Source organism: Entelurus aequoreus, linkage group LG04 (genome assembly GCF_033978785.1).
Source record: "Entelurus aequoreus isolate RoL-2023_Sb linkage group LG04, RoL_Eaeq_v1.1, whole genome shotgun sequence".
Lineage (NCBI taxonomy): Eukaryota > Metazoa > Chordata > Actinopteri > Syngnathiformes > Syngnathidae > Entelurus > Entelurus aequoreus.
Window position 1 is genome coordinate 18296469 of NC_084734.1, and position 22390 is coordinate 18318858.

Here is a 22390-nt window from a genome sequence, read left to right on the forward strand (position 1 = left end):
GCACTGTAAACCAGAGCAAGTTCAGAAAACTCAAAATTTTTGATGTAACTGATTACGTAAAAACTTTTAAGTTATCATAATAAATGTTTTGAGTTACAGTATACTTAAAAATGTGTGTTCAGTTGACTTACTTTATATTCTAAGTTCAATTTAATATTTTAAATTATCATTAACTTAATATTTATGTCTTCTTCATACTTAAATGATCTGATTGAATATACTTATAAAAACTAAATTACATGGACTTGAAAAAAATAACTGAATACAATGTATTAATATCAATAGTATCTACTCAAAATATTACAGCTTTATGAACTCAAAATATTTACTTCTTGCCGACTTAATGTGCAAGATGCCCTGTTTTTAGAGAGCTGTGTTTTCTGAGAGGTTCTGTCCCCCAAAGACATGCCAAAAAAAAACTAAGTGTGCAAATTCAGTTGTGCAGATTGTTGTGTACATGTAACTGTAGAACTATAATCATGTATGTATGATGGTGCAAGAGAAACATCATCCATGCAATAAAAGGTTCTTGACTAAAGTGTTACTGTCAAAATTTCAAAAATGTATTAGGGTATAAAACAGCACCTTAAAACCTACCTTTTAAAAAGGCAATAACAACTGTTACATTTTAATTTTTTATTTTCCCAGAACAGGCTTAGTAAAACTGTGAAATGTCGAATAACAAAGTGCAACACCTGGATTCAAACTTTTTTCTTTTTTTTTTTTTTACAAATATATTTTAGCAGCCTATTTTGAATCATTGGGGATAAACAAACTTCCCTTTCTCTGCACTGTATTTTCTCAAGGGAGAAAAAAAAACTTATGAAAGCAGCAGCACAGACATCTAAATTTGTGCAAATGAGGAAAATAAAAAAACATACCAAATAAAACAAAATAAAATACAATAAATAAAAGAAAATATGATATAAATAAATAACTGAATCATCATTACAACTGAGGGCTGACTCAGATCAGTGAGGTCAAGGAGGCAGTACAATAAAATTAACAAAATATTTACCTCTCATTCTAAACTTATAAAAAGCCCACTGAGCATACGCAAAAGTGCTTTCAACATTTGAACAGACATGTCTATCAAAATCAGACATGTTAACAGTAGAACAACATGGCTGCAATAATGATGCTGATCTGAAGCACATTTATGCATGGTGAATGAGTGCAGGCATGCATTTCTCAGCTTCTTTACTCCTTTAACAACTCATTTTTCTGGTAGAGTAGGCATGGTTTTAGTGCTTTATCATCCAGACACAGCAGGACTTTCTGGATGAATGTGAATGTGTGAGTGAGTTTCTTTGGATAATCTAAGTGTAATGCATATATTAAACCAAGCAGCACCACAAATGCATCATCCAACCTGGGAAGCTCGCTCATAACAACTTCATCCTCTATCACGATGGATATGTTCTCCGGGCTGAAACTGCTGGAACCAGTGGAGTCAGGGGCCACAGAGAGAAACGCCAGTGGTGTGTCAGTGGTCACCATCTCATCTTCACCCTGCAAAACACAAGAAAATCAAATATAACCAATCCAGAAGGATATCACACAATTCTTGTTTGTAGATCCAAAACATACAGTATGCATAGTCCCCCTCTCCTCCTCCTCCTCATCTCCTCTGCTCCTTCTTCCTCCCCCCCTCCTCTCCTTCTTCCTCCTCCTCAGCTCCTCAAATCTCCTCTCCAAGCACAGAGAGATCAGTCACTGTGTGTGTGTGAGAGAGAGAGTGAAGCATAACACTGGCTGCAGACACATACTTACATTACAGGTTTTGTAGAATTCAGTGTCATCCTCCCGGAGATACACTGGAAGTCCATGAAGAACCAGAGTGCGTCGCATGTTGATGTCATGTTCTTCCTAGATTGAGAAACAAGAAAAAATGCCAGCATGCCCAGTCCGTGTCACTAATATAACAATGTATATGCTTCAGTTATGTTAAAAACAGTAATCTATCTATCTATGATTCAGCAGGATGACTGACTACTATCAAGGCATCTATAATCTGCAATGACAACACATATGATCAGCATTGTCCCCATGAAAAAGTCAAACATAAACTTACCTCCAAGTCATAAATTCTCAGCATCTCTTGCAGTGTCTCTGCTCCCTTTCCAGTCCTTGAGGACTTCTGTCGATACAGTGCAACTAGTCTTGCTGTGTAGCGGTCAAGTTCACAGTAGAACTGGTTGCGTGGATTCACATTTGTAATACCATGAAACTCTGCAAACACCTGTACAGATATAAATATTTAGATGTAAAAACAATGTGGAGTTGTCAGATATTTTCTACATGAAATGTTAAATATCAATTACTTTTATTAACTATTACTTAGCATGTATCCTACACACATTCACAGCGTCTAACAAAAGATAGCCTAAGTTAACTGTATTGAACTTTTGAAACATTAATTTACTACGTTACTCACCGGCTTCCAGCGCGAAACTTTCCAATTCTGGAGTCGGGGCCCCCGGAACACAAAGCACAGATACAAGACAATTTTACAATAGCACGGCGAACAAATGACCGTCGTTGTGTGAGTTTTTTGACGGATAACACTCTTTTTCCACTTTTCTTCGCTCCCGCTAGCGTCCAGCCATCTTGAATTTTCTGGATACGTGACATCAGGACGCTAGGGGTAATGACGTCAGACGTCACGTCCCCTCACACACACCCGTTAACTTGGACTTTTCAAGTTGAGAGACAGTGTTCACTTACACTTACTAACCGCTGTGAACTCAAAACGCTATTATTCGTTAGGAAAACTTAATGTTTCAGTGTCGGGTGAACTAATTAACTCACTTTGGTTTAGTTGACGGCAATAGTTATGAGTTTGTAGAACTGTTCGGGTTTACAGTGTGGTGGTCCAACTGCCTCCTGCCTAGCCTTGGGGGGGTCAAATAGAGCTGCGTGCGGGGTGGGTGGGATCCTTGGTGATGCAGAAAGCTCTCTTTCTGCACCTGCTGATGAAGATGTCTGTGGTGGTGGAAGGCTGCTCCCCATGATCTTCTGAGCAGCTTTCACCACCACCCTGTTCCTCTCTTCAACCGTGCAACAGCTGTGCCAAACCGTTATGCTGGTGCTGAAGGTGCTCTCTACCACACATTTGTAGAAGCTCCTAAGGATGGAGCTCCCTAGTCCAGCACGCTTCAGCTTCCTGAGGAAGTAGACGCTGATGTGCCTTCTTGAGCAGACAAGAAGAGTTGTAGCTCCAGGGAATGTCTCTGGATAGATGAACCCCAATATACTTGAAGCTGGAGACCACTTTCACATCTGCTTCTCTTGTGTGCAGGGGGAAGCAGTGTCTGATCTTCTTGAAGTCTACCAACATCTCTTGGTCTTTTTCAAAATTGATGTAAGGCTTGTTGCTTTTGCACAAATCCACCTGATCTTCTGTAGAGCTCTTTGGTACAGGAATGATGGACGCGGTCTTCAAGCAGGTTGGACGAGAGGATAGTTAAAGCGAAGTGTTAAAAGTATCTGTTGGTGCACGGGCACAGTCTTTCAGTACCCACCCTGGGATGTTGTCTGGCCCTGCGGCTTTGCAGGCGTTGATTCTTCCTCACATCTGCTTGGGTTAATCTGAAGGGTGTGCTGTCAGGCACGGATGTGAGTCTGGCACTGGACTTGTTGTTGCTGGGGTCATTAAAGTGGGTGTTTTTTAGCGACACCTCATGGCCACAATAATTAATTAAGTTATGATCATGAAAGTAAGTTGAATGATGCGGACACATTTGTTATTGGATTATTTCTAAAACACTTCTGCCTTGGAGACTTTATATGTTTAAGTAATATGCGACTATAATTATTTTATACTTGTTGATATTGACAATTATGCTGTTTTAGACTGCAATAGTGTTCAATTAGGACACTTATTACGTATGTCTAGCATGTGTGCTTAGCTGTTGTGTGACTGCTAGCTCCGAGTAGCCTTTTTCGCTGACTAGACTGATGTCCGCCAAGTAAAATTTAATTTTTGAATCCAACATCAGCAAACGTTTGGAAAATCAGATTGTATTTGTACAATAACTTTTTTCTTCCTCAAATATTATTTCATGTTTCTTTTTCATTTGTGGTGTACTGAGTAGCATGCGTACTACAGTTTGAGAATTAATGATTTCTAACATGATGGAACAGAACTATTGCTAAAAAAGTGCTGCATTTTGCAGAAGTTAAGTCACAAAAAATTCAGCTTGCACCAGAAAGCAAAAATGTGAGTTTTTGCCTCACATTTTGTGCAAAATCTTTAAAAAAGAAATCACTGCAAAAAGTTTAAAACTAAAACGACAAGATACTGTGTTTATTTTCCCAGCCTTTTCCTGTGCACCCTTGCTCAAGCAAGTGCGTGCGCCGCAGGTAAATGTCACACCTGCTACATCACACAGGAAGCACCGGGGCTCATTAACAAAAAGGACTCAGTAACTATGGCAACAAGCATCACGGGCGACCCCCAGCGTAACTTATGTTAAAAAGGCCAGGGGGGTTGCTATGACAACTGGAAGAAAAAAGGAAGGGCGAAAGATGGAGAAAAGCTGTCAGGATGCAAAGACAGCAGTACATTCCTTTACATTACACACTACACTAAACATAATAAACATAAACATTTCTCTTCTCTCACCAGTGCTCATTTTTTGTATGAACACTTAAACAGGGTCACTAAAGTATTGTTTAAATATGACAACAACAATGAGAGCTTGTGTCTGTGCCTCATATCACGGACACCTCCTAGCATTAATTAGAATATTAAGCAGTGAGACAGGAGTGTGAAGCGTTTACAAATGAATTGGCTATGCATCAACTAAAGTTAATTAAAGTGAGCTGATAATCAGCCTCAGAGGTTCTTTGAGGCAACAGATGATGTTCAAGTGATGACATGTATGTCATTTCAGAAAATTCATACGCCCATGTAAAGACTCTTATCAACAATCTTTGGCATCAACCGCTGTAACTGTAAGCAACCTATTGCTGTCACTCATTTAAAGTATACGTGGTCAACATCTACCAGTTTTATCCAGCTGTGAATGGGTTTCAAAATATTGCTACTTAGCTGTCATGCGTGTTACTCTTGTAGTACTGTTGCTTAAAATCAACCATAAGAGCTAATAATGCTGACTGACTGACAGTTTGCTCCTGACTGCGATTACAACATCGGTTGTGTTGCTGCCGGGTTGTACACTTATTCATATTAATAACACACTTGTTCATAAATGACCATGTGGTCCAAGAGCGTTATGTTTTTTTCTTTAGAGATTCTAATGCACTCTAAATCAGTGGTGCCCAACCACCGGTCCAGGGATCGGCACCGGTCCGTGACGCAATTGCTACCGGGCTGCACAGAGACATTCAATAATTTATAACCGACCGCATTTTCTACTACTTAACTTTCGCCAGTCCCACCAGACACACCAATAAGCTTGTTCATAGATAGGAAGTCACCATTTGCTATATTTGTTACATCTTTGTTACATGGGACAATGCATATTATTAAACATAAAATGTAAAGGTGTCAATTCGTAGCCAAAAACTAGGTTCTGTCACGGCGGGGTTGCACCTTAAATCGCGGATCGTTTTCCCAGGATGCTGATGGAACTCCGTAGGCAGTGTGCAGGTAAGACAATGATTTATTGTCCATAACTCTATCAGGCAGGAATACAAAAATATAGGAAGCATGCCGATAGCACGGGAAGCTATGGTAAGCTAAAGGAAAAGCTTAGCATGGAAAACAAGCAAACCAATGGCAAAGCTTAGCTCAGGAATCAAACGGAAAACACACGTAACTTGTTGCATTGAGCAAACAAAACAGCCAGACTGAGTGTGGCGAAAAGCAGGAATAAATATATCTCTGATTAGTGCCCGGGGGCAGGTGAGCGTCCCGAACACTAATCAGAGGCAGGTGATAATAATCAGCACCCATGGCAACCAAGAACACACAAACCCAGGGGTGCTGAAACAGCACTAAGGTAGTCTTTAACTAAACAAAACATGATCCGGGCAACGGATCATGACAGGTTCCATCTGCAGTCAGCGGCAGGTTGACATAATATCTGGGCAGATCAGGAACAAATTGACCATAGTAGGTAAAGTGCATAAGGCAGATGGAGAAGTGCTAAATTGTTGCATATAATAATTGTGCTGAAGGAAGAAAATACACATCTCCTTTGGCCTAGTAAGTAAAATTTGTTTTAACTATTAAATTAACCAAAAATATGACTTATTTTATCTTTGTGAAAATATTGGACACAGTGTGTTGTCAAGCTTATGAGATGTGATGCAAGTGTAAGCCACTGTGACACTATTGTTCATTTTTTATAAATGTCTAATGATAATGTCAACGAGGGATTTTTAATCACTCCTATGTTGAAATTGTAACTAATATTGATACTGTTGTTGATAATATTCATTTTTGTTTCACTACTTTTGGTTTGTTCTGTGTCGTGTTTGTGTCTCCTCTCAATTGCTCTGTTTATTGGTACACCCTGGACAATTCGCCACCTCATCGCAGGGCCAACACAGATAGACAGACAACATTCACACCAGTGGAGGCTCCTCCATAGAGGTGGAGGAGGCCTGGCCTCCCCAATAATTTGAGAGAAGAGAGAGATTTAAAAAAAACAATAAATATATTTATTTTATTTATTTATTTTAACAAAAAACATATTTTTTATTTTTTATATTCATATTATTTTAGTTTTGTTCATAAATCTAAATGTTCCCATGGCTAAAACCCAATATTGCAATTGTAAAGCAACAGGCCAGATTTCCCTATCAGTTTGTATTAAGGGAGGCCAGGCCTCCCCTAGGAAATTAGCTTCTCATAGAAGTCAATGTAATGCATGCTTTTTCATGCCAATATGTGATTGGCCAGATCACTGAAAATGGGTGGGCAACGGAGGCCTGGCCTCACCATGCATTGTGTCCAGGGCTGAAAGATTGACATTTTGTTCGTCCAATCACATGCTACTGGTTCATTTGGAATCATACCTTTCCTTTCCTAATCAACACAGAAGCCATTTTGAGAATTCGCCAGCCACTTCAGTCAAACAAACACTCGCCATAGTGGCTACGAGTGTCCTATCAACTTGTGCTTTTCAGGGAATTTAGAGAACACCCCTGGCTATCATCCGTGAAGTTTATAGCTCATATAGCCAAATACTTTTGCTTAAAACGACCTCGGAAATCGGCGAGATTCTGGCGCAATTTGAGATCTTGGGCTGGAGATAGATATGCGTTAACGTTAAACCCTTCACTCTAGGCATTTCTCCTTGAGTTGACAACATCTCTGAGACAGATTTCGAAAGCAAAAGCTGCTGCTGCTAATCGCTCATTGACATTTATCTCTGTAGTTTGGACATTTTTACAGTTGAAGTTTAGCTCATTGTTTTCCATCCAGTTAGCTGTGTGTGTTCGAGCAAGCCTAGATTAGCCAGAGACAAGACCGTTTTTGCAATCAACGTTACAGTTTTTTTTAAATCTGGGGATGGATGGCTGAGTTGGACACGTTCTGGATCCACACGACCTGTGAGTATTCTCACTACTTTGCTCTCAAGAAATTGCAGTACAATCTGAATTACTTTTTGGATGAACTGGGTGTCTACCAGTGTTACACCACTAGTTCTCAGTAGTAATAACACTCCATTTCATGTCTCTCAGTAGATGAAGCCAGCTGCAACCCGTAGAGTGGAGTCGTGGAGAGAGCCCCTCGCCCCTCAGCTAAACCAGAGGTGGGTTGAAATCTCTACCAGTGTTATACCACTAGTTCTCAGTAGTAATAGCAGTGTTACACCACTAGTTCTCAGTAGTAATAACACAAAATTTCATGTCCTGTATTTCTCAGTAAATGAAGCCAGCACCAACCTGTGGAGTGGAGTCCAGGAGAGAGCATGCCGCCCCTCAGCTAAACCAGATGTGAGTTGAACTAATTAGATGTCTCTACCAGTGTTACACCACTAGTTCTCAGTAGTAATAACACTCCATTTCATGTCTCTCAGTAGATGAAGCCAGCTGCAACCCGTAGAGTGGAGTTGTGGAGAGAGCCCCTCGCCCCTCAGCTAAACCAGAGGTGGGTTGAAATCTCTACCAGTGTTATACCACTAGTTCTCAGTAGTAATAGCAGTGTTACACCACTAGTTCTCAGTAGTAATAACACAAAATTTCATGTCCTGTATTTCTCAGTAAATGAAGCCAGCACCAACCTGTGGAGTGGAGTCCAGGAGAGAGCATGCCGCCCCTCAGCTAAACCAGATGTGAGTTGAACTAATTAGATGTCTCTACCAGTGTTACACCACTAGTTCTCAGTAGTAATAACACTCCATTTTGTCTGTGTTTCTCAGCAGATAAAGCCAACTGGAACCATATTTTTACATATTTTATATTAAATATATTGAATAAAACTACATATGATAAAGAAAGTGTTATCTTATCTTTTTTATATGCTAAACTTGATTAAATTGGTGATTACATGTTGAAGCTGTAGAAGAATGAAAAATGTAAGCTAAACAAAATTGTTTTTAACTACATAATTAAAATTCCTGCCTTTTACACATGTTCACTTGGCGTTTATATAACATCCAAATGTCATTTCTCAGCTTAATTATCAGGCAGGCTCATAGACTTACAGCAATGTAATTTCTTCAGGAAGGCACAAGGCTAAGCTCTGCACAATGAATTGCATCAGCAAGAACTTTCTGACTGTAGCTTACACTCCAAATAGTATGCCTTTGGCCAGCACAAAGACAGATAAGAGAACAGGGAACATTCCATCGCGAGTGAAGTGAGCAAGCGGAAAAAAATGGCCTCCTCAATTCTGGAAGTCACCAGCCTCCACTGATTCACACACTAGGGCCAATTTAGTGTTACCAATCAATTTTAAACTTTAATACAGAGAGGGAAATCACAACTAAGTCAATTTACCAAAACTGTATTTATTAAACAGTTATTAAGCAGTGGCACAAACATTCATGTAATTTGATTGTCAGAGACATTTTAAAACAAGCTATTAGTGCACTTTTGTGCATGATGTCACTAAGATGACATCAAAACAACACTAAATTAAAGTGCACTTTTTGTACAGAACGCCACGACAATATTTTAAAACAAATAAAGTGCACTTTTGTGCATGATGTCACACAATATATTTCAAAAACTGTAAAATAACAATCAGCTGCATGATAGGAAATCAAATTGTGTATGTCCTTCGCTATGTGGTAGGTTACTGCGGACGTTATCTCCTGCTTTTGACTATTTTTTTCATACGGTGTTGATCTGGAAATGGAAGACGCCAGGCTCAATTGGGTCAGTGCTGGTTGCTCCGGCATTTTGTTGGGTGTGGCACCGTAGGGAGATGTTGACATGCGGAGTTTCAAGCACTCCTTATTCTCTAGCGAGTGACTTTTCAAATGATGCTACAAATTAGTACTGCTGCTACTTTTTGTAGCAACGCTTTTGCTGCATACTTTACCTAGTGTCTGTTCAACATCTTCCGGCTTGAAGCCAAACCACCGCCAGACAATGGACCCCTTGCTGTTTTTCTTGGGAATTAATTCTTCCTCCATTTGTTACCAGATTCGCACCTTCTTTCTCTCGTATTACCACTCGCACCGCTCCGCTAGCACCACCTGCCACACCTACCTCTCTGCTCCACGAGGGCGTATGACGTTGCATGCGCGACAGTATGTGACGTATGTAACAAGGTGCGCTTGTTTTATGTCTCTGTGAGAAGGAGAGACAAGAAAGAGTGAGAAAAGCCTGTAGTGTAATGCCCGTAGCTAAAAGCAACTGCGTGAGAACGTATACCCGAATACTCACGAAATAGTCATTTTCTACATCGCACAGAGACAAACCCACGATATATCGAGTATATTCGATATATCGCCCAGCCCTAAGTGGAACTTATTATCTACATCTTTGAACTCATTATCTACATCTTTAAACTCCATTTAAACCAGTGTGGGTGGCATTGGGAGCAGGTGGGTAAAGTGTATTCCCCAAGGACACAATGGCAGTAACTAGGATGGCAGAAGTGAGAACTGAACCTGGAACCCCTTAAGTTGTTGGCACGGTCGCTCTACCCCAACCTTTAAACGGGTGACTTCAAGCATGTCCCTACCCATTATGGCGTTTCAAGCGTTAAATACAACAATTTTATTTTCAAAATTTTCCAAAAGTTGTATTTTATGTTTGTGCATGACTTCCTGTCCTGTCCAAGATGCATCAAGGGCCTCATACAATAACGTGCGTAAGCACAAAAACCCTACTTACACACTTGTTCATCATTGTTCATTTAAGTTAATTTAGCCATTTTATAATGAAATGTTAAATTTAGCCCAGAATATGTACACTGTAAAAAGAAAATCAGTAGAATTTACGATAAATTACTGGCAGCTGTGGTTGCCAGGAATTCACTGTAAGAAACACAATCACAATGACATTACGGTATGTTGATGTTGATTCCATTAATTTTACAGTTGATAAGTGTTTTGCTTATGGTACATTACAATGAAAAAAACTGATATATTGTCAACCTGTTTACAAAAAAAACTGAATTTACGGTAAAATAACAGCAGCTGGTGTTGCCAGGAATTTACTGAAAAAAAATACTGTCACAATGTATGAAACATTCTGGTGTGTTATTGTGGAGTCCGTTAATTTTACAATAGAGAACCGTTTTTTGTCTTACGGTAAATTACCATGATAAACACATATGTTGTTAACTTGTTTACAATAATTTACTCTAAAAAGCCATGACCAAGGGTCTTTTCATGTCGTTCTTGCGATTTCTGGCTCCTAAATGGCTGTCAAAGAGTACCAACTTGTCGGAGTAGGTCCTAAGCCATCTACTTTCCAGGTGAGAGGCATGATGTATGATCTACAGTAAACTTCCAGGGAGCAAAGAAGTGAGAAAACACCTCACCTGTCCATCATGTCAAAATTGTACACAAGCTTGTGATGAAGGCGCCGCTAAAAATAGCTTGTCTGCATTAGCGCTTATAATAACAATATCATTAATACTTGGTTAGCATTCAAGTTACAAAATGTAAATAGACTATTGTTGGCGCTTTTTAAATGGTCGTTTATTGGGTTTTATGGGCAGAATAGAGGACTTCCCAATGGCTCCGCTGTAAGCAGACTTTTATTTACGTTTCTAATTTAGAATGCATTAAAAAAAAATCCATCTGTTGTCATGTCTTTCATAAAGATTGTGAACGATAGGCAAAATTCCAAAAAAAAGTGCAGTTCCCCTTTAAGTTTATATAATTTGAAATGTCGCTGTGTTTATTGTCATGTTGTTGTGTTTTCTAAAATGTTGTGTTTTGTGAATTGTTGTTGAGTTTTGCCCTTTAGTTGAATACTAATAAAAAGAAAAGCAAAAAAATGTTTGTTTTGGGGACCTATTTGGAAACGTACCATTTCTTTGTGTCTTAAACACCAGCAAGTTATTTATTCTATGACCACAACCATATGAGTTTACAATAAATACTTGAAAGGTAGCAGGAGCAAAATATTTATTGACATTTAGAATGGGAAGCTAATTCCTATAAATGACAATCATCCTTATGCTATTTAAAGATTTGTTAGATGTGTGTCCAAATATTAGCAGTACGAGCCTTTAACCTATACTCTCAAGTGAAACAAAAGCACAGAAACAAAACCTCAAGTGTTCTTCACAGTCATATTAACTCAAATGCATGGATAAATAATAGGTTCAGCACACTCCATGCTTCTATCCATCCATCCATTTTCTACCGCTTGTCCCTCTTGGGGTTACGGGGGGTGCTGGAGCCTATCTCAGCTGCATTCGGGCGGTAGGTGGGGTACACCCTGGTCAAGACGCCACCTCATCACAGGGCCAACACAGATAGACAGACAACATTCACACTCACATTCACACACCAGGGCCAATTTAGTGTTGCCAATCAACCTATCCCCAGGTGCATGTCTTTGGAGGTGGGAGGAAGCCGGAGTACCCGGAGGGAACCCACGCAGTCACGGAGAGAACATGCAAACTCCACACAGAAAGATCCCGAGCCCGGGGATCAAACCCAGGACCTTCGTATTGTGAGGCACACACACTAACCCCTGTATCACCGTGCTCCTAGGCAACTCGGCTTTTCAAAAGTTATTAGACATCTTTTTTCTTAAAAATGTTTGACCCAACTCATGAATGTTTTGCATCTCCTGGACAATGTTGTGGATAGTGGAAAAATGCACTAGAAATGGCCCTCACAATTTCATTTACAATAAGGAGACATTTCTTAGAAAAAGATCACTGAAAATCTGAAATCCAGGTATATCGATGTCACCCATCTCTGTGCCTGCCTCATACACTTAGGCCCCAAGTTATACGATTTGGTTTGAATAGATGATGATGACTAGGCAGATTATTTGTATAGCTTACTAATACTATCCATCCATCCATTTTCTACCCCTTGTCCATTTTTTGGGGGTCGCGGGGGGTGCTGGAGCCTATCTCAACTGCATTCGGGCGGACTTGCTAATATTAGTATTTGCAAAATACCCGTGCTTCCGAGACATAAGAGAAATAAATGACGATTTGAACTTGAAACTAAATGTAAAACCTTTCACTGGACAACTCACAAAATGGCTTTCCGCAACATATCTAGCATTAAAAGATTACATCCATCCATCCATCTTCTTCCGCTTATCCGAGGTCGGGTCGCGGGGGCAGCAGCCTAAGCAGGGAAGCCCAGACTTCCCTCTCCCCAGCCACTTCGTCCAGCTCCTCCCGGGGGATCCCGAGGCGTTCCCAGGCCAGCCGGGAGAGATAGTCTTCCCAACGTGTACTGGGTCTTCCCCGTGGCCTCCTACCGGTCGGACTTGCCCGAAACACCTGCCTAGGGAGGCGTTCGGGTGGCATCCTGACCAGATGCCCGAACCACCTCATCTGGCTCCTCTCGATGTGGAGGAGCAGCGGCTTTACTTTGAGCTCCCCCCGGATGACAGAACTTCTCACCCTATCTCTAAGGGAGAGCCCCGCCACCCGGCGGAGGAAACTCATTTCGGCCGCTTGTACCCGTGATCTTGTCCTTTCGGTCATGACCCAAAGCTCATGACCATAGGTGAGGATGGGAACGTAGATCGACCGGTAAATTGAGAGCTTTGCCTTCCGGCTCAGCTCCTTCTTCACCACAACGGATCGCTACAGCATCCGCATTACTGAAGACGCCGCACCGATCCGCCTGTCGATCTCACGATCCACTCTTCCCTCACTCGTGAACAAGACTCCGAGGTACTTGAACTCCTCCACTTGGGGCAGGGTCTCCTCCCCAACCCGGAGATGGCACTCCCCCCTTTTCCGGGCGAAAACCATGGACTCTGACTTGGAGGTGCTGATTCCATCCCAGTCGCTTCACACTCAGCTGCGATCCGATCCAGTGAGAGCTGGAGATCTTGGCCAGATGAAGCCATCAGGACCACATCATCTGCAAATAGCAGAGACCTAATCCTGCAGATACCCTCAACGCCCTGACTGCGCCTAGAAATTCTGTCCATAAAAATGATGAACAGAATCGGTGACAAAGGGCAGCCTTGGCGGAGTCCAACCCTCACTGGAAACGGGTCCGACTTACTGCCGGCAATGTGGACCAAGCTGACACTGATCGTACAGGTAGCGGACCGTCACAATAAGGCAGTCCGTTACCCCATACTCTCTGAGCACTCCCCACAGGACTTCCCGGGGTACACGGTCGAATGCCTTCTCCAAGTCCACAAAGCACATGTAGACTGGTTGGGCAAACTCCCATGCACCCTCAAGGACCCTGCCGAGAGTATAGAGCTGGTCCACAGTTCCACGACCTGGACGAAAATCACACTGTTCCTCCTGAATTCGAGGTTCGACTATCCGGCGTAGCCTCCTCTCCAGTACACCTGAATAGACCTTACCGGGAAGGCTGAGGAATGTGATCCCACGATAGTTGGAACACATCCTCCGGTTCCCCTTCTTAAAGAGAGGAACCACCACCCCGGTCTGCCAATCCAGAGGTACCGCCCCCGATGTCAACGCGATGTTGCAGAGTCTTGTCAACCAAGACAGCCCCACAACATTCAGAGCCTTAAGGAACTCCGGGCGGATCTCATCCACTCCTGGGGCCTTGCCACCGAGGAGCTTTTTAACTACCTCGGCAACCTCAGCCCCAGACCCACCACAGATTCCCCAGGCACTGCTTCCTCATAGGAAGACGTGCTGGTAGGATTGAGGAGGTCTTCAAAGTATTCCCTCCACCGATCCACAACATCCGCAGTCGAGCTCAGCAGAACACCATCCCCACCATACACGGTGTTGACATTGCACTGCTTCCCCTTCCTGAGGCGTCAGATGGTGGTCCAGAATTGCTTCGAAGCCGTCCGGAAGTCGTTTTCCATGGCTTCCCCGAACTCCTCCCATGTCCGAGTTTTTGCCTCCGCGACCGCTGAAGCCGCACACCGCTTGGCCTGTCGGCCCCTGTCTGCTGCCTCCGGAGTCCTCTGAGCCAAAAGAGCCCGATAGGACTCTTTCTTCAGCTTGACGGCATCCCTCACCACTGGTGTCCACCAGCGGGTTCTAGGATTACCGCCACGACAGGCACCAACCACCCTGCGGCCACAGCTCCTAACGGCAGCCTCGACAATAGAGGTACGGAACATCGTCCACTCGGACTCAATGTCCAGCGTCTCCCTCGTGACATGTTCAAAGTTCTTCCGGATGTGGGAATTGAAACTCTCTCTGACAGGAGACTCTGCCAGACGTTCCCAGCAAACCCTCACAATGCGTTTGGGCCTGCCAGGTCTGTCCGGCATCCTCCCCCACCATCGCAGCCAACTCACCACGGTAGGGTGATCGGTAGAAAGCTCCACCCCTTTCTTCACCCGAATGTCCAAAACATGAGACCGCAAATACGATGACACAACTACAAAGTCGATCATAGAACTCCGGCCTAGGGTGTCATGGTGCAAAGTGCACGTATGGACACCCTTATGTTTGAACATGGTGTTTGTTATTGATAATCCGTGACGAGCACAAAAGTCCAATAACAAAACACCACTCCGGTTCAGATCCGGGCGGCCATTCTTCCCAATCACGCCTCTCCAGGTTTCACTGTTGTTGCCAACATGAGCGTTGAAGTCCCCCAGTAGAACTAGGGAATCACCCGGGGGAGCACTCTCCAGTACTCCCTCGAGTGAATCCAAAAAGGGTGGGTACTCTGAACTGCCGTTTGGCGCATAAGCGCAAACAACAGTCAGAACCCGCCCCCCCCACCCGAAGGCGGAGGGAAGCTACCCTCTCGTCCACTGGGTTGAACTCCAACATGCAGGCTTTGAGCCGGGGGGAAACAAGAATTGCCACCCCAGCCCGTCGCCTCTCACTGCCGACAACGCTAGAGTGGAAGAGAGTCCATCCCCTCTCAAGAGAACTGGTTCCAGACCCCTTGCTGTGCGTCGAAGTGAGTCCGACTATATCTAGCCGGAACTTCTCCACCTCACGCAGTAGCTCAGGCCCCCCTCCCCCCCAGCGAGGTGACGTTCCACGTCCCAAGAGCTAGCTTATGTAGCCGAGGATGGGACCGCCAAGTGCTCTGCCTTCGGCTGCCGCCCAGCTCACACTGCACTCGACCTCTATGGCCCCTGCTATGGGTGGTGAGCCCATTGGAGGGGGGACCCACGTTGCCTCTTTGGGCTGTGCCCATGGGGACAGGCCCGGCCACCAGGCGCTCGCCATTGTGCCCCACCTCTGGGCCTGGCTCCAGAGGGGAAGCCCGGTGACCCACGTCCGGGCGAGGGAAATCTGGGTCCTTTGTTCGTGTTCTTCATAGAGGTCTGTACAGTTGGTACAAAATGCGTCTGCTAGACTTTTGACAAGAACAAGAAAGTTTGATCATTTTACGCTGGCTCGCCTGCACTGGCTTCCTGTGCACTTAAGATGTGACTTTAAGGTTTTACTACTTATGTATAAAATACTACACGGTCTAGCTCCATCCTATCTTGCCGATTATATTGTACCATATGTCCCGGCAAGAAATCTGTGTTCAAAGAACTCCGGCTTATTAGTGATTTCCAGAGCCCAAAAAAAGTCTGTGGGCTATAGAGCGTTTTCTATTCGGGCTCCAGTACTATGGAATGCCCTCCCGGTAACAGTTAGAGATGCTACCTCAGTAGAAGCATTTAAGTCCCATCTTAAAACTCATTTGTATACTCTAGCCTTTAAATAGACCCCCTTTTTCGACCAGTTGATCCGCTGTTTCTTTTCTTTTCTCCTCTGTCCCCCTCTCCCTTGTGGAGGGGGGGGGACACAGGTCCGGTGGCCATGGATGAAGTGCTGGCTGTCCAGAGTCGGGACCCGGGATGGACCGCTCGCCTGTGCATCAGTAGGGGACATCTCTGCGCTGCTGACCCGTCTCCGCTCGAGATGGTCTCCTGCTGGCCCCACTATGGACTGGATTCTCACTATTATGTTAGCTCTACTATGGACTGGACTTTCACAATATTATGTCAGACCCACTCGACGTCCATTGCATCCGGTCTTCCCTAGAGGGGAGGGGTTACCCACATATGCGGTCCTCTCCAAGGTTTCTCATAGTCATTCACATCGACTTTCCTTGCCCTTATGTGGGCTCTGTACCGCGGATATCGTTGTGGCTTGTGCAGCCCTTTGAGACACTTGTGATTTAGGGCTATATAAATAAACATTGATTGATTGATTGATTGAACATGTTCCTCCAAGTGCGCTATTAAAAATTAGCCTTAAATGATCCATATCTGTTAAATAGCTACCTGCAACCTGTTCCAACACACCTAACCACACAGCTCAGGTTATTTCAATGCAGTTTCCAATGAAGCACATTGACATAACCCCTCAATGTCTGAAACGACTTGCAGAAGAACAAAATAAAGAAATATGACTAACACTAGCACAGTAGTTGAAACACAGCATTGCAAAGGAGCAGCGGCTTTAGAGACAGACTTTAGTTTTACTATCTGCGGCAGCTCACCAGTAATCCTGGCCTCGATGTGGACTTGCAGGCACTCAAAAAAATGTCTTTGTGACTCAACTATTGTATTGGTCCTGACTGGGAGAATAAACACACCCACTAATTTAATCAGAAAAATAATTTTTCAAATTTAAATATTTTTAATCAGACTTTTTATTTATGTGTTTGCTCTGATTCGATATAACTTGTACTAAAAAAACCTATGCAGACACTTTTTGTTTAAATCATTTTTGAGTTTGTGGATAAAACATTTTGCTCCTGATATAATAACTAAACTAGTTTTATGTGTTGGTACACATTATTTTACAGTACCTCAAATTCAAACTGCACTTCAATGTACTTTTATTAAATATAAGCTACAGTATTTGAGTTTTAAAAACTCCACAGTCTGGGTCACCCCTTGCTGTTTGCTAAAGCACTTGTGAGAAGTACTGACGTATACAAGTAATCAAAGGATAAAAATAATAATTTTCAATTTGAAAGTATTCACTTGGGGCAGCACGGTCGTACAGGGGTTAGTGCATGTGCCTCACAACACGAAGGTCCTTAGTTCAATCCTGGGCTCGGGATCTTTCTGTGTGGAGTTTGCATGTTTTCCCCGTGACTGCGTGGGTTCCCTCCGGGTACTCCGGCTTCCTTGCACCTGGGGATAAGTTGATTGGCAACACTAAATTGGCCCTAGTGTGTGAATGTGACAGTGAATGTTGTCTGTCTATCTGTGTTGGCCCTGCCATGAGGTGGTGACTTGTCCAGGTTGTACCCCGCCTTCTGCCCGAGTGCAGCTGAGATAGGCTCCAGCACCCCCCGTGACCCCGAAAGGGACAAGCGGTAGAAAATGGATGGATGGATAGTATTCACTACACCAATGACATTTTGTTTACTGCAGAATGTTTGTAATGACAAGTGATATAACAAAATAACTTTGAGAGGAAAAATTGTTGTTCTCTTTACCCACACAAAATGTACCGAAAAAGAAGCGAAACTGTGGTACGGGTCGTAGCGTTGGTTACCTGTACTGTTGCACCTCTAGTAAACAATTATAGACATGAACAAAATGACAGTTGTCAGTTGTCCATCAAACATGGCAGAAATGACTGTAACAAGATACCGCAGTAGTAAACAGTAGGGATGCAACGGTACTTTCTATAATCCTGTACGGGACAATCCGCCTTTAATAAAAAAAAAAAAAGTAAATGATGATATGAAATAAATAATCATGATCATTTTTTTTGCCATATCGCCCAGCCCTAGTTCAACCTGTGGTGGGCAGCTACTCTGCATAGTTTTACCACAACGTTGGCACCTGGGTCAATCAACAATGTTATTTTATGTCCACATACAGCAGAGGTCAGCAGCAAAACGTTATTTGGGACCTAAGTTACACTTAAATTAAGAGTGTTTTTCCTTGAAAACAACATTTTATACAATAAAAGATACTACATATTTAATTTATTATTTCTGTAGAAATTAAAGTATGATTATGCTGAATGGTTAACGGTCCTAAACTGTAAATTTAAATGTACAATCTGCAAAATCTGTAATTTACAATAATTTATTTTAGAGTATTTGCATGCTTGTGACATTACAGTATTTGCATATGCAATGTTTCAACATTTTCACAGTAAAGTCATGTGTTGTTACATATTATAACCATAATAATGTAAGTTATGTTCTGCTTCTTAATTTGCAGGAATCCACTGCATCTACTACAGTGATGAGCTATTTTTCATTTTACAGTGTTTTACTGTTGCTATTTAACAATTACTTCCTGTAATTTCTACGGTCAATTTTTACAGTGTAAATTGTGTTTAAAAATGCATATTTTTCACAAATAACAGGGCATATGAATGGGGCCACAAACAAATAGCAAAGAATTGAAAGAATGACAATCTCGCAAGCTATTTCCTGCATGTATACACTATTACTAGCAGCTATTTTATAATAAACATAACAACATAACAATTGTATGTAAGCAATTTGATATTTCACACTAGCATGTGAAAGAATAGAGCAGCTTTCATATCAATGTTAAATCAATAAAATGTTTGTTCTCACAGTGGTGATGTAGTAAGTAGACCACCTCCGCGCGCGCATAACACACACAAATACACCCTTCTTTGATCAAAGAGTATAGGCAGCCTAAAACAGAGAAGAGGTACAGACAACAAGCAATAATTAATCATAGTCATTTAAATGTGAAAGAAATGCATCAAATCAAAAATGTTAATCCATTAGTGAGTTACATGATCATTGTTAATTGGAAGGCCTACAACAGGTCATCAGGCCGTTATCTGCTAATCATTCAAAGCAAACAGACAAAGTCAATCCATAGAGCATCAGTCAATCAGTGGCACTTCTTCCCACCAGCCTGAGCCTGATTGTATGATCATCATCCTCCCTGTCCTTCCCCAGAGAGGGGAGGAGGGCCATTTCAGTGTTTCTCCACTAAGAAATGAGATGCGTGATATTAGGCTTAATGAGCTATTTTGGTGCGCAATTTCCATTCATTAGCAACAGCAAACACTAATTTCCTCATGGAGCGGCCTGGGGTCCAAATTACTCCAATTGTAGAGAGTATGTAAGGTGATCATTTATACAATAAATGCCCTTATAGAAAATAAACAACAACAAGATTTCATACTTTTACAATAATATCATACCTCTGATCATAGTACAGAAAAGAGCAGTGCGGATCATTCACAACGTTGATTATTTAGAACATACTCATAATCTGTTTATGCAATCAAAGTTGCTCAAATTTGATGACTTTGTTAAATATAATACATTAATAATCGTATATAAAGCATTTAACAAATTATTGCCGCCTAATCTACTACTTTTTTTTTAATAAGATGAGTGCAGGCTCATAACTTGAGAGGCTTTGGATATTTCTTAATGCCGAGAGCTCAAACCACTCATAAACGTTTTTGTGTGTCTGTATGCAAAGTAAAGCTATGGAACAAACTGGACTTACAACACAACCAATGCCAAACTATTAATTGATTTAAACTATTATACAAACATGGGGTCTGGTTCAAATATAGAGATGAGGGTTTTTAATTTGACCTGCTGCTGTACTCTGTCTCAAAGTGTTAACATGTGCTAAATGTTTCCTTACCATTATTGCTATGTTGCAGAGGTGGGACCAAGTCATTGCTTTGCAAGTCACAAGTAAGTCTCAAGTCTTTGCCCTCAAGTCTCGAGTCAAGTCCCGAGTCAAGACAGGCAAGTCCCGAGTCAAGTCCAAAGTCAAGACTAGAAAGTCTCAAGTCAAGTCCCAAGTCCTGCATTTTGAGTTTCGAGTCCTTCCAAGTCCTTTTAACCACAGACTAATATTTTTACACAGATTGTGTATGCTTTTAAAACGCTGTATTTATTTATTAAAACAAGTGCATTTGAAATTGCAGGAAAAAAAATAGTGCTGACATTGCAATTCATAATAGCACTATTAACCAGTCATTTTAATAGTTTAAACAATTTTAAACATTTAAAGGCCTACTGAAACCCACTACTACCGACCACGCAGTCTGATAGTTTATATATCAATAATGAAATCTTAACATTATAACACATGCCAATACGGCCGGGTTAACTTATAAAGTGACATTTTAAATTTGCCGCTAAACTTCCGGTTCGAAACGCCTCTGAGGATGACGTATGCGCGTGACGTAGCCCGGCGAACACGGGTATGCCTTCCACATTGAAGCCAATACGAAAAAGCTCTGTTTTCATTTCATAATTCCACAGTATTCTGGACATCTGTGTTCGTGAATCTGTTTCAATCATGTTCATTGCATTATGAAGAAGGAAGCTGAGCAAGCAAAGAAGAAAGTTCGAACGTAGTCAGCCACAACAGTACACAACCGGCGCTTCTTTGTTTACATTCCCGAAAGATGCAGTCAAGATGGAAGAACTCGGATAACAGAGACTCTAACCAGGAGGACATTTGACTTGGATACACAGACGCCTGTAGAGAACTGGGACAACACAGACTCTTACCAGGATTACTTTGATTTGGATGACAAAGACGCGGACGTGCTACTGTGAGTATGCAGCTTTGGCTTTTTTTTGCGTATGTACGTAACTTTTTTAAAATATATAAGCTTTATGAACCTTGGGTTAGGTGAACGGTCTTTTGGGCTGAGTGATTGTGTGTGTTGATCATGTGTTTGAATTGTATTGGCGTGTTCTATGGAGCTAGGAGCTAGCAGAGGAGCTAGGAGCTAGCATAACACGTACCGTACCGTACGTGCGCGTCACGTAAGTAACTTTTTAAAAATATATAAGCTTTATGAACCTTGGGTTAGGTGAACGGTCTTTTAGGCTGAGTGATTGTGTGTGTTGATCAGGTGTTTGAATTGTATTGGCGTGTTCTATGGAGCTAGGAGCTAGCAGAGGAGCTAGGAGCTAGCATAACAAACACGCAGGTGTTATTATGCAGGATTAATTTGTGGCATATTAAATATAAGCCTGGTTGTGTTGTGGCTAATAGAGTATACATATGTCTTGTGTTTATTTACTGTTGTAGTCATTCCCAGCTGAATATCAGGTACCGTGAGTATGCAGCCTTGGCTGCTAAACATTCGATAACTTGACCGTATGTGCGCGTCACGTACGTAACTTTTTAAAAATATATAAGCTTTATGAACCTTGGGTTAGGTAAACGGTCTTTTGGGCTGAGTGATTGTGTGTGTTGATCAGGTGTTTGAATTGTATTGGCGTGTTCTATGGAGCTAGGAGCTAGCAGAGGAGCTAGGAGCCAGCATAACAAACACGCAGGTGTTTTTATGCAGGATTAATTTGTGGCATATTAAATATAAGCCTGGTTGTGTTGTGGCTAATAGAGTATATATATGTCTTGTGTTTATTTACTGTTGTAGTCATTCCCAGCTGAATATCAGGTCACCCCCGGCTCTCACAGCATCTTCCCTATCTGAATAGCTTCAACTCCCCACTAGTCCTTCACTTGCACTTTACTCATCCACAAATCTTTCATCCTCGCTCAAATTAATGGGGAAATTGTCGCTTTCTCGGTCCGAATCTCTCTCACTTCATGCGGCCATCATTGTAAACAATAGGGAACTTTGCGTATATGTTCAACTGACTACGTCACGCTACTTCCGGTAGGTGCAAGCCTTTTTTTTTATCAGATACCAAAAGTTGCAATCTTTATCGTCGTTGTTCTATACTAAATCCTTTCAGCAAAAATATGGCAATATCGTGAAATGATCAAGTATGACACATAGAATAGATCTGCTATCCCCGTTTAAATAAAAAAAATTCATTTCAGTAGGCCTTTAACTCATTCCTTTACAGAATAAACACATTTCCAAAAACAAACATTAACATACTATTGGTTGTATTTTATGAAAATAACATTACCACAAAGTTGAGAAGGA

At 42.0% G+C, this 22390-nt stretch overlaps 1 long non-coding RNA gene across 1 annotated transcript; it reads left to right on the forward strand.

Moving 5' to 3' along the window:
• Window positions 1-7433: 7433 nt before the first annotated feature.
• Window positions 7434-8475, forward strand: LOC133647753 (uncharacterized). The gene is made up of 6 exons (XR_009825759.1): window positions 7434-7527; window positions 7660-7730; window positions 7844-7914; window positions 7998-8068; window positions 8182-8252; window positions 8340-8475. It is a non-coding gene; the product is annotated as an uncharacterized LOC133647753 (long non-coding RNA).
• Window positions 8476-22390: the final 13915 nt, after the last annotated feature.